The sequence below is a fragment of the Corvus hawaiiensis genome, chromosome 1 (assembly GCF_020740725.1).
Source record: "Corvus hawaiiensis isolate bCorHaw1 chromosome 1, bCorHaw1.pri.cur, whole genome shotgun sequence".
In the NCBI taxonomy this organism is placed as follows: Eukaryota; Metazoa; Chordata; class Aves; order Passeriformes; family Corvidae; genus Corvus; species Corvus hawaiiensis.
The window spans coordinates 17,679,248-17,692,151 of NC_063213.1; the positions used below are offsets into that span (position 1 = coordinate 17,679,248).

The 12,904-nt window shown below is 38.7% G+C and overlaps 1 protein-coding gene across 21 annotated transcripts in view; it reads right to left on the reverse strand.

Annotated features, from left to right (window-relative positions):
* The window catches only part of KIAA1217 (KIAA1217 ortholog), a 366,730-nt gene that overhangs the window by 54,595 nt on the left and 299,231 nt on the right, over positions 1 to 12,904 (reverse strand). The window contains exon 1 of one of the 21 annotated variants that reach the window (XM_048295024.1): positions 1,949 to 2,046. The exons of the other annotated variants lie outside the window; for them this stretch is intronic. The gene's annotated coding sequence lies outside the window, so the exon portion shown is untranslated. Of the gene's footprint in view, positions 1 to 1,948; positions 2,047 to 12,904 lie in introns of those variants that run through there. 21 annotated transcript variants of the gene reach the window in all.

Here is a 12,904-nt window from a genome sequence, read left to right on the forward strand (position 1 = left end):
TCCAAGAGAGCTGAAACGTTTCATAAAAACTTCAGTAAAGACAAAAGCTGGGAAAAAAGCACCCAGCAGATTTCAGTCAACAGTGGTGTTATTTCTTACCAGACATCCCTTGAGTGCTCTAGAGCTTTGGCTTTCCAGATTTGTAGACCTGGGTCAATTTGGTCTGAGTCTGATCTGGGGTAGGGACCCCAGTTCTTCCATGGTCTCTTCAGCAGGGTGGGTGCTCGGTAGTTTGGGGTTACCGAGCAGTGAGACATGCCGGGGTTTCAACAGCCATCACTCCTCAGCAATGCTTCCAGACTAGAAGCTTACTTGGCAATTTTGGCTAAGAATGGGCCCTCTGATGCCCAAAAAAAAGGTTTCAGATCACGAAACCACTGACCTTGCCTAAGCTGGAGCCTGGTCTCAGCTGAATCTGACCCCACAGTTCATGGTTCTAGGAGCTGCCAGGGTTCACAATTGGTTTTCATTATGGGGACCACATGCTGGTAAAATGAAGCTGATTTCAAATGTTCAAACTTCCAATGAATGGGGAGTCCAAGACCCGGCTTGCTGCTCTTAACATTTTTCTATATTTTTCCGTGTTTCCACATATTTCCATTCTTTTTTCCTGGATAATTTTCCAGAAAAGGAGTTGCAGAGCTCCCTAAGAAATCTCAACACTTACAATTAATTTCCCAGTATTAGCATGCACCTAGGTTTCAGTTTTTTAGGTCCTTTTGTATAGTTTCGGTATGTGCCCAGCTGTAAAAATCTCTGTATTATGGTGAAAGGAGAATTGAGATAAAAACTCAGACCATCTATGAAAGAGAACCTTTCTTTTTCTAGGGACTGATTACAAATATGGTGGATTTGTCAAGGGAATCACTGGGTTTTTCTTCTTCCATTTATGCTCTTAATTCCATGTTTTTTTCTTTTCCTTGACAAACAACAACACAGTCAGTCAATATAAGATGTTTGTTAGGATGAGCCTGTGATGGTTAGTGATGGTGAAATCATCCAGTCCTCCAGTTTCTATGTTCATAGATTACTGTTTATTTTGTCCAGGCTCAGCTAGCTAGAAGTTGACATGAAGAAAATAGGAGAACCAGAAGATGATGCTCCCTATCTTAGGAGGTGGAATTTAGAGAACATAAACATGACCCTCCAGAAAGGAGGCATCCTGAGTGAATCATAATCAGGTGTTGTCACCACACTACTCAATATCACTGTGACAACCAGTCCCCACATCTTTCTCCCAGTTGTGCAGGTGTGCACAGAGGTTATGGCAAAAGCACTATTTGATCCTCAAAAGCAGAATTTTTAGGACACCATACTGTGGTTACCAATACACTGACCTGAAGCTCAGACACAGCATCATTTCCCTTGCCATGCCATAGAGCATCAAACACATTCTTAACATTATTCTCCCTTATTTTATACATATATGTTTAATGCACACTTGTGTACGAATCCAGTCCCTACAGTGATCCAAATGTTTTACCTCAAGGTATTTTACATGTCTCAGTATGTCCTTTTATATCCCTGACTACATATAAGTTTAATTCATACCATGTCCTAAAGCTCTCATGGGGAAAACAAAGAATACCTAGTTCACTTTTTACTGAATGTAAAACAGATCCATAAAATTCTAAGCTAACCACAAAACAAATGTAATGGTAATATCAAAAATAATGTTTGATTCAAGGCTTCACCTTGCCTGTAAGTCAATGTGCATGCTGAAGATGGATCATGCAAACAAGCAGAGAGGAGAGTTTTCAGACCAAATCCTACACAGTCTGCTCTTTGGGCATAATTTCTTCAGCTATCCTGGTGCTACCCTGAGTATTTGTTTTCACTGTTTAAAACATTAGCACTCTTACTACACACTTAGACAACATTGTTGCCTACGGACCAATAAAACAATCTTTGATAAGATCTTTGCTCTAAAATAATTAAAGTCACTTACTGTTTCTTAAGGAAATCACTCAAATGGCTACAGCAGTGAGATGAACATTTGGTTCCACGTCATCTAATAAAGCACTTTTTGTTTTCAGTCTTGAATCCCAATCCTTGGTCTATGGTATAGTATTTTGTATAGCCATGTCTTCTGTGAAAAGGTTTCGAAACAGGGAAAATGTTCCTTGTTCCCTCTGCTCACAACAGGCCATCTTGCTTTATCCGGTCATCTAAGCAATGCTGTTTCAATAGACTGAAGTACTTTTCCACGTGACAAGCCTGCGATATCTCCTCCCCTTCGAAATTAGTCACTAAATAACCTCCTTGGCATGTCACCCAGTCACAAACTGTGCAACACTATGTCATTCAACTGCTCAATCACTTTTTAATGTGTGCCTATAAGATGCACAGAAAGAGACTAACATTATGGAGTGAACCACAAAAGAGACTCACAAAGGGGAAAAGGCATAAATAAAATAGTGAGTAACCTCTGTTTCAGTAACACAGTGCATTTCAAAGGCAACACTATGAGACATATACATATTCAACAACAACAGGTGAAGACCTCCAACTATTTAGCAAGCCCAGTAGACAGAATTTTAAGAAAAAAATTTCAGTAGTTATAAACCTTAGAAGATTTTCACCTCCTCAGACTGGCAGTGACACTGTAGAAGGAAGAGCAAACTCCTCCCATTGAGGAGCTGTCTACTCATTAACCAGGCACCTGAGCCACTTGGCGAATCTGAACTTCGGGATCCCCATAAATCAATCTCATTGTTATCTCTGCAGCACACCACATAAGGCATTATGATTGGTTGTTAGGGGGTTTTTTTGTTTGTTTTATTGGGTTTTTTTTAAGAGGAAACAATAGAGAAGGTAAATACATTTTCCAAAATTAGAACAGAAAGGATGCTTCACTCCCTTCTATCTCCTCACACAAAAAGACCATAGAATATGGAAATTGTCTCCTTAAAAAGACAGCATTTACAGCCTAAAAGAGATGACACTTTAATATCATGAGGGAAAAATCTCATGACACAAACCCTTCCCCGTCCTGCAGTTATCTTCTGCTTTGGGGGGTTGGTTCTTTTGCTTTTGGTTTGGATTTTGTCTGATTTTGCTTTTGTGCAAATAAAAAATTGCCTATATCATCATAAATGGCATTCAAAGGAATAAAAATACAATTTAAGCATATGATCATCAGCTAATATTACTGTGCAGAATCAGTTCTAATGGGACCTTACAGGAGTAGCATTTCTGTTTCACAATACTGCTCTCAGCCACTAGTGAAGGAGGCATCATTCATTTCTGGTATGAAACAGCAATTTGACACTAAGCATTTAAGTAACAGGAGAAAGATCAGAGCAGATCTGGTAGCCAAAATTAAAAATCCAGGTGTTCCACCTCTTACTACCCCCAGCCCAGCATCAGAGAAATCTTCCAGATTTCTAGACAGCTGCTGTGAATTCAGATTTGTAATGTAAGCTGTAAATTTGTAAGCTATTATTGATCTTGACTAGACCTTTACTAGAACCTTATATGAAGTGTAATAGTAACAGTTTTTTCATAAATGTAAGAAAAAAAATTTTGTCATAAATGCTTACTTTTCAGTTTCCCCATAAATATATTAAAATTATTTTTATTAAATATTTTCAGTAGCACTATAATAAAGTATTATTATGGCACAGAAACAATGTTAAACCTATTTATGTTTATTTCAAATTTAATCAGTCAAGGCTTGTTTCTTGCAGTGTAGGGGTAAAGCAGTATTTACCATTGAAGAATCTGGTTTATATTTGGCAGGTTTAACCAACCAGTCAAGCATCCCCTTTTAATGAATGAATGTATATACTTGACCTAGTTAAAAAGCTGCTTAGGTTGGCGGACCAACCCGACTCAGAAACATCAAGAGTAAAAAATACAAGCAAATTCTCCTAGAACACTTTAATGCTACATGTGCTTTTCAGCAGTTGCAGAGAATATTCTTCTATCCATGCTCTTCCTTACAGGCTAACAAACCTGAAGTGAGAAATAACATTATTATGCTAACATGCAGGATAATAAAGATTACTGTATTTTGCTAAGTTTCCATGCAATGACTTGCAAGCTGGTAGGCTGCACATTTTCAGTAATTGGACTCCAGCATGACAAAGTATATCCCAGAACATCAGACTGGGATATAACTAGTTCTCCATACATATGACATGATATGCAAGAGTCTTCATGTATGTCTGATGCATACAAAAAGCTTTTAATTAGATGAATTAATCTGCTTTTAACTTTAAAATACATCGGGCACAGTTACATCATTACCAAGGCTGTAATTTAATTTGTAGGTTCTAACAGTGCATACAAACAATTCAAGCATCACTTTCCATCTCAATTACTTTATCAGAGCCCTCAAGCATTATCTAGCTTGCCATCTATTATCTATTATCCCGTGTATAATTACATGCCATATATTTATTTATAAAGTACTGTACAGAACAAGAGCTCCTTTTCAGTTCAAGCCCCTGTGTAATCCAAGGGTATGCCCCTAAGAGGCACAACACCCTATGCTTCACTGAGACCAAGCCTGGAAGTTTAGGTTAATTTAGGACTTTAAAACCGATGTTAACCAAAACTAATGACAGGCTCAAGTTACCACAGACCTGTAATGCCAGTCACCCTCCTTTCTTCTACATCATTAACAATGTTGGTATGTTGGACCTTTCCATCAATTTGCTCATCACATCAATTTATTTTCTGCTTGTGTCCCTCATTTTGAAGCAGAAAAAATGTTAGAGACTAAACATCAGTAGAACACACAATTATAAAGCCAGAGAATATTTTGAAGTCTACTGTGGGGTATATACGTGTGACATAGACATAACTTACTGCTTGACTGCTGATCAAAGTTCTTTCTGCTCCTGCTAACTGCTCTTTTGGTTCCTATGCCTTTAATAATACTTTCATGGCTGGAAATAATTAAGTAGTTAATGCCTTATAGTGCTGTAAACAACTCTTTCCTTGACAGAAAACAGGGAAGCACTTACAGTGATTGCTGGTCACTAACTCATGACTTGGTTTTGTTCTCAGCACTCCAGAACAAAGCTTGTGGTGGAGTCAATAGGGTTTTGCTTAAATTCAACAAGTTAATTCAGTCCAGCAGAATCCAAATGGAAAGACAGTTTGCTGATAACAGCTTTTAGAGCTGAATTACAAAGAAAGCATATTTTCTCCTGTGTTTGGGGGTTTGGGGTTAGGATTTTGGGTGTGGATTTGGGTTTTGAGGTTTGGGGTTTTTTCTGCCAAGGAAGTTTCTACCACCTCACCAGTCCTATTGCCCACCCAGCTTCTAATTTTTGATCCAAGAAACCAGCAGTTTGAGATGACAAAGACCCATCTGTGGAGTTGTCTGCAGGATCTCCTAAATCTGCTGGCTCTGATACACAAGACTCATGAAGGCAGCTGGGGAACTGCCATCAGCATCTTTCTTCTCTCTGCTTAGGGTGGCACCATGATATGATATTCAATTTCTTCTATGAAAGGAGAGTGATCCACCCTTAGCTTTGCCTCCAAAATACTCAGCAGAGAAGAAAAGAGTGTTCTTACCTCATCCTGATCTCAGTGTCAGTTGCTTCCCCATGGCAAAAATGAGGGAGCAGAACACAGCCCCCCAGACTGCTGTCCTTCACAAAGTCACCGAGGTAACACACCCTGGCATCCAGCCAGGCTGTGCTGCTGCCACTCTGCACTCCACACTGCTCTCCATGACCCTGAAAAACTCTCTCAAATCAGCCTTGACTTTTTCACATCAGCTCTTCAGCCCACTGCCCATGTTTATACCTACAAGGAAGTGTGTGGTGTTTTTCTTTGAAGACTGAAAATCCTACAGAAGCTCTTTGAATTTGAGACGCCAAGCTAAACAAACAGGGAGGGAACAGAACAGTTCTGGCTGCCTAATACATACTGGATTTGAGATTATGTGCAGACCACACTATCTTCTCCTAAACATGCATATTGTTTGTATTCCCTCTGTTTACTGATTCCAAAGGCATGCAGTGAACAGATATGCCTTGGGGTAAACACAAGTACCATAAAATTCTCTTATTCCAAACTCCCTAGTTCTTACAACATAAATGCAAACAAACAAACAAAAAGCCCTCTCTCACCACAGAGCACATTACTACTGGCTAGAATGCATCACTGTAAAGGAGACAGGCAGCTCTACAGCGTCACTGCTGGCAAAGCAGCACTCTCACTAGAACAGCTGCAGTTTGCAGTGAGGAGCAACCTGTGTGCAAAGCCTTTGAACCAGCCCACACTCCCAAGAGAACGGTGTTGTCTTGTAACCTGTGTATTAACATTATGTACATATACATACATACATGTTTTGCATAGTAGCAGTAAATTTTTGGCCTGTCCTTTTGTGGTGACAGATCTGTATAATCCAAAATTTTTGATTTTTAGAGATTAAAAAAAGTTAAAGGCAAACAAGTAAAAGTAGGAACTCCTCTGCTGGAAACTCTATAAGCCTCTCAAAATTTTTTTTGCGTTTACTAGAGCAAATAGAGCCAGCTCTCACTGGAGTTGCATGAAGAAGGTTCTGCAAAACTGAACTATTACATCAGGTCTGCAGTCTGTCTCTCTACCCCGTAATTCAAACCTCATGCTTCCCCCTTGTTTCTGTACTAATTTAAGCAAGGGCATTTGCCTAGCTATAGGAAAGTATCACAGCAGGTATCACAGACATATACGCATTAAGCACCTCTCAAAAAGTCAAGAAGCAATATTAATTGCTCCAGATTGAGGATTTTTCTCACCTAATGTTCCATTAAAAGAAAGTCAGCCAGACATCCTCCAGAGTCAGCTCATTCCCCTAGAGCTGGGTGGGACGAACTGCCCTTCTGCATTCCCAACCTCTCACCACTGACTGCAGTGGGCGGCAATTTCTACACTGAGCTTACAAGGATTAGATTTTTAAAAAATTCTTTATAGTGAGCCTGCCCATATGTCTTTTCATTTAGCTCACTTTCTGCTCTGCTTCTCATCCTACCTTTTTCCTTTTTCTCCCCCTTCTTTATAGGGAAGCTGAGATCCTATAACTACAAAGTACAATGACAGCTTCATTCCATCTGCTGCTTGCTGATCCACGCAATGGACATTGCTGTGATCCACTGTGGAGAATCCAACCTGACCTGTGGTTCCTGTTTTATTGAACTAAGAATTAAGCATCTCTCTCCTGAAGCTGGCAATAAACATTATTTAGCAGCAGAGCAACACAGAAGTACATTCATTTTCCTCTTCCTCTGTCCTACCATTAGCACACTTGTTTATGCCTAAACTTTCTAACTTTTTAAATGCAGAGAACTGAGTTTGTGGCATGAAATCTTTCCTTCTTAGTTCATAGGTAATGCAGAAATATTAATAAAAAGAAGCAAGTCATATATTGCAGACATTTAACTAAGACTTAACTCATGACTTGGACTGATGACCTTAAAGATCTTTTCCAACCTAAATGACTGTGATTCCCTGAAACTGGGAAGATAGACAGGAGGTAAAGAATAATTATGTGGAAAGGTAATAGGGAATTCTTAGTGTAGAACTACAGAAGGAAGGAAAAAAGACAAAACAAAAAGGGAATGAGACAGTGTGAAGGATATTAAATAGGGGTTTGTGAAAGATGAAAGTAATATTGGAGATGGAATGCTGAGAAATTAATAGCGAAACAAGAAAGGCATAATAAATAAAAAAAGAAAAATAAGAGACTTACTTAAGCTCGGTAGATAGGAGCTGATGAGAAAAAGAGGAGTTAAAGAGACTGTAGTGTATGAAGGAAAAGTCAACAAAAAATTCAATGAAAGAAAGAAAAAAACAGAATGAAGTGGAAAAACATGAACTAATGCAAATTTTCTTCCGTGCTAGAAGATCTTGCATTACTTCTTGTTATTACAATGCTGTAGCCTAGCACAGCAGGCATGGGAGGGAGAGGACAAGGAAGGAAGGAGAAGAAGGACTAGGAAGAAGAACATCCAAGATAAACTTATTTAGTTTTGTTTAATAGTCTGAGGCTTTGTGGGGTTTTTGGCAGGTGTGGTCAGAACACGAGGGTGTTTTTTAGGAAAGAAGTGAGCAGAGCACTTCAGGTAAATGCCAGCTGGAGTGACCCATGAATGCTTGAGAACATGGGAAAAGAAGATAAGACCATCACTTGCCTTTGCAATCCACTCTCATATTCAAAACAAAGATATTTGAGATGCACTTTAAAGCTATAAATGGCTTTTGAAACCCAGCATTAGGTTTCAAAAACTAGTTCAGCCATTACCACTGAAGATGTAAGGTTCCAAACAGCTTCATCTCCCTCAGACACTGTGAGAAATAACAGCTTCCTACAAGTAAGGCCTTAGTGCAGCACCTCTGAGAGGCCCCGTGCAGTGGGACTGCGTGCTGAGAGAGAACACTGAGGTGGCTGCTGCCCTCTGTACGTGTCTGGTTGTTAGAGGGGGACAACAGAAACTCTGGTTTGATGAAATCATCACCAAGCTCTGGCAAGTGATGAGAGATGTCGTGTGTGTGTACATGCACATGTACATGCAGCCTTTACTTCTCAGAAGAATTTTCCCCTTATCAATTCCATCATGTTATCAATCCCCTGACCACACAGACTTACGACCACAAGAAAACACCTGCACATCAAGAGCTCTTTGGCCATCATAATGTTCGATGGCCCTTCCCATTCCTACACGGAGGTCACCTTTTTTCAGGTGTAAAACAAGAAGCAAACAAAAAAATAAGAGGAAAGCAGTATCGCTGTTCTTCCCATAAAACAGTGAGCTTACAACATGCATCCTCTTAAACATAGCTACAGGAATGGGTTCTGTATTTGGACTAGCCTGGTTATACCTGTACTGAACCTGCTGTCACAGATTAGCTGTCAGTCAGACAACTTTGACAACACACTGGCTGAACTGTGCTTGGAAGGGAAGGGAGCACAAGGCCACTCGGAGGCTGACCCAGATCCGCCCCATGAGAGCTTCCAGTCTAGCCACACTTTAGGCTTTAGGCGAAGTGAGCAAAAAGATGGATGAGATGCAGCACATTTTGCATTGACTGGCCTGTCTGAAATCACAGTGCCGCTGTGTGGAACTTTATTTCCCCAGCAGCATTTCATCATTTCAGCTATCTCCCTGCTACCAGTCTTTACTCCTGATTGGCAAGACAAACACCCAGATCAGTTAACAGGCACTCATTTCTGCCTATTTATGTATTTAATTTCCTATGAACAAATGAAATGTGAGAGTTAAAAAAAAGTTTAGATTATCCAATTAAGTAGAGAGAAGTTAATAAATTTCTCATGCTTTATTTTCCTATGCTTCCTTTGTGTACTATGCAGACAGAATGGTGAGTGCACTAAGAAACCTCCTGGCATTTCAGCCAAGATTTTTCAAGGTTTTATCACAAATGACAAAAATATAAACACACTAAAACATAACACATTTCAGTCCTAAAAAGGTCGAATTCACATAATTACATCATTGGTTTGCCAATATCCACATTTATCTCATCAGTATAGCATGGCCCACCCATTCCATAAGCTATTAGATTGTTTGGATTGAATATAAAAAAGCTGTTACTGATCTATTTTTCTAAAGTTAACATTATGGCAACCCTCATAAATAGTGCTGCATTCAAACCAATTGTTGCTTTTGCTTTCAAACCAACAGTTCCTTTCTTTTGATTTTCCACTGATGCTTTTTATGGTAGAATTTTCTGAGAACAGAGTCATGTAATTCATGAAAATGCATAAAGCATTTCCTCCCCCCTCCCTGTTCTCTTTGAAGAGATGAAGGACACCATGTACATAACAGAGACAACCACCACCAATGCAGGGAGCCAAACCCTTCAGACCATCCTCAATTTCAGCACTTCCTCAGGGCACCACAGAGCTGATGGGGTCATCTCTTTTTTTTCCAAAAAAGGAATAGTTTCAAAGATATACAATTCTGGTACAGATCAGCATTTTTATTTGGTTTAAATATACTGTATATCAGATTCCTGCTATTTAAAAGAAAAATACTTTTAGTAACTGCACTCATAAATCAAAATAAATGCATGGCTTTCTGACTCCCTGTACTAACGACTCAGCTCTTATTTTTGTTCCATATTTGTGTATCTTCTCATTGCACTGAAGACAAATAAAACTGAACAACTTAATATAGTTAAATGAACATAAAGAAAGCGTAACCCTTGCTCTCATCTTACATTACCAAACAAATGAGTCAAAATAAAATTCCTACTACAGATATATGAAATGGGTTAGAATGTAAATAATATAAAAATACTATAAAACAGAGCTGATAGTCAAAAGACATAAGCAGCATGTTTACACCTGTTTCTTCCAATATAAGGACACAGAAAGTCAGAAGAAGTAAGTTGCTGTGCTGAGTTCTGGAGTCAGCACTATTGGCAGGAGAAATGGTCATGGAAAGTCTTTAATTCAACCGAATTTTGCAATGCAAGTGTCCAAGCCACACCACAGCTCATTGCTATAAGGTCAAACAGCATTTGCAGTTGTATGTCTTTTGAAGAGTTAGAAGTGCTATCAGTGCACCAACTAAGAGTCTTCTTAGATCACAAACTTCTTCCTATACTGTTTGAATCCTACATTTTCTTTTCATTTTACTTCCTTCTATCCCAAAAATATACAAATTGGTCAGCATGGCTGAAATAAACAATCTAGTTTAGCCAAAGGTCAAGCTATCTATAGTAAGTATCAAGTGATACAGGGACTAGCCCTTTACCCAACACACCCGCTCAGTCTTTTCACTTAGTCACATGGAGTTCAAATTTGCAATGATGTAAGAAAGGCATCTATTCAGACAAAAAATAATTTCAGCATCACATCATTTCTCATGGAGTCCTACTGAGTGCTGATATTTGCAACTGTCTTGCTTTTGCCAGCTGAGGCTTTTTTTAACCCCAGATCTTAACCTGTATCCAAGGAAAGATATTTTTACTGCTCATATTTTCAGAAGACTGATTAGTTTTCCAGAGCCCTTATTAGAAAAAGTGCAATCCAACATGGAGAAGAATCAAGATTCTCAGATGTGTAACTGTGTTCCCTTAAACACCAGGTAATGGTTTACTCCTCTTTGTTAAAAGGAAGATAGGGACAGAATTAATTCTCTTTAGTATTCATAAGGCTAATGACTAATAAAAGCAGAGAATCTGGGACACGATCACATGAACTAACGCATTTTGGATTTGTGAAAAACTTACTGAAAAAGCTAAGGTCCTGGATGACAAGAAGAATGGGTTGTTTGAAGAAGAAAAAACATTGTTGCTAACTTCACTTGGTTCTGAGAACCCTGGTAGCAAAACGCCCACCTTCAAAAAGTGATTTTTAACCCCTCTTTGAGTAACAGCTCATTTGGAAAGCTACCTGGAAGTCATAAAACTTGACTGGACTTTGACTTGCGTGACTCCTGCAATTCAGATAAGCTACCTGGTTTACAAAGGAGGTAAAGGAGGACCTCCCCTCCTGGTAAGGGAGGTCACAGCCATGAGCATTTTTATCATCTATCAATGTGTTTAGGGAGCTCTGGCAACAGCTGACTCTGTCATCTATTTAGGAATTTCAAGCAGTCAAATTAGTGCAAACTGTTGTACTAAAAGCAAGGAAAGCAGGGGGGAAAAAAAAGAAAGAGCAAAACTTCGAAAGAATTGGCACAAGGAAACATTATGTAAAAAGAGGCGGAGTAAGAATAAAAGCAGAAACTAGTAGACAATAAAAAATGGACTCAAATCCAATCCTTATGTTTTTATTCAGGGCAAGCTGTCACTGAAGGCAGCAAAATCTTTGCCTAAGAACCTCAGACATACATGAGAGATAAGATTTCCAGTTTTAATGACAGGCTGGAAAGACCTTCACCCAAAACAGGTAATATGTTGTCTTTAAGTAACTTCATCAGCTGCAGGGTAAGCTCTCAGCAAACCTCAACATGAAAGGCAGACCAGCTTGAATACAGGCCTGTTAGTGGGAAATAAAGAACCCACCCCCTAAAAATTCCACTCTCTGGGAGTTGTCAGGTTTCTGGTTTGTGATATCTACCATATGACACTCGGACTAACTGGGAGATGATTGCATGGGTGTGGCAAGCTCGTGTTCTTTGCGAGGTTTCGTATCAAGCACATGGCACTTTCTTTCAATGGCAGCTTCATAGCAACTTAAAATCCATACTCATTATTTGAAAATTTAAAAAAAACCCAGAAGTATCTTTTAAAATCTTGGTATGGTAATACAAGGTTATATTCCTTATGCATACATATATTCCCTATACATACATATAATACTATTTCTAATGTTTGTGAAATAAATAAAATACGCCAAAGCACAAAGCCATCATATTAAAAAAGAAACAGTGCAGTGTCCATCCAATTGTAATGCAGGATCTGTATCTTTAAACAAAGCAGCTTTGAGCTAGAAAACATCTGAGATTAATATATTGTTTTATGTGTAGCTAAAATAATTTTTTTTCTTTATAATTCTATCCTTTTTCTCACTAATTTAGGCTTTGCACAGCAGTAGGTATTGTATATCAAAGGACACATGAATGAAAGAGAACAGGTACATTTACAGTCTTTCATCACAGACTAATTTGATGCAGGTACTCCTTGATATCTGCAGGTCTGTACATGCATAAATAATTGGTAACTACTGAAAACCCACTCAAAGCAAAAGTAGTAAAATCCATATCAGTAAAAAGAAAATCCAGAATATCAGAGACTTCTTTTATATATTTTGGTCAGATCTCAGCAAGATTTGTAACAGCAAGTTGGAAAATAACTGTTCATGTTCAATATGTAAGTTTGAAACTAGACATAAAATCTGAGAGTAGAGTTTGGTGGTTTAAAGAGCAATTAAATATTTTTTCAACAGCTGAAGGAAGATGAAACAGTTTTCATTGTTCTGATTTAAATTCCC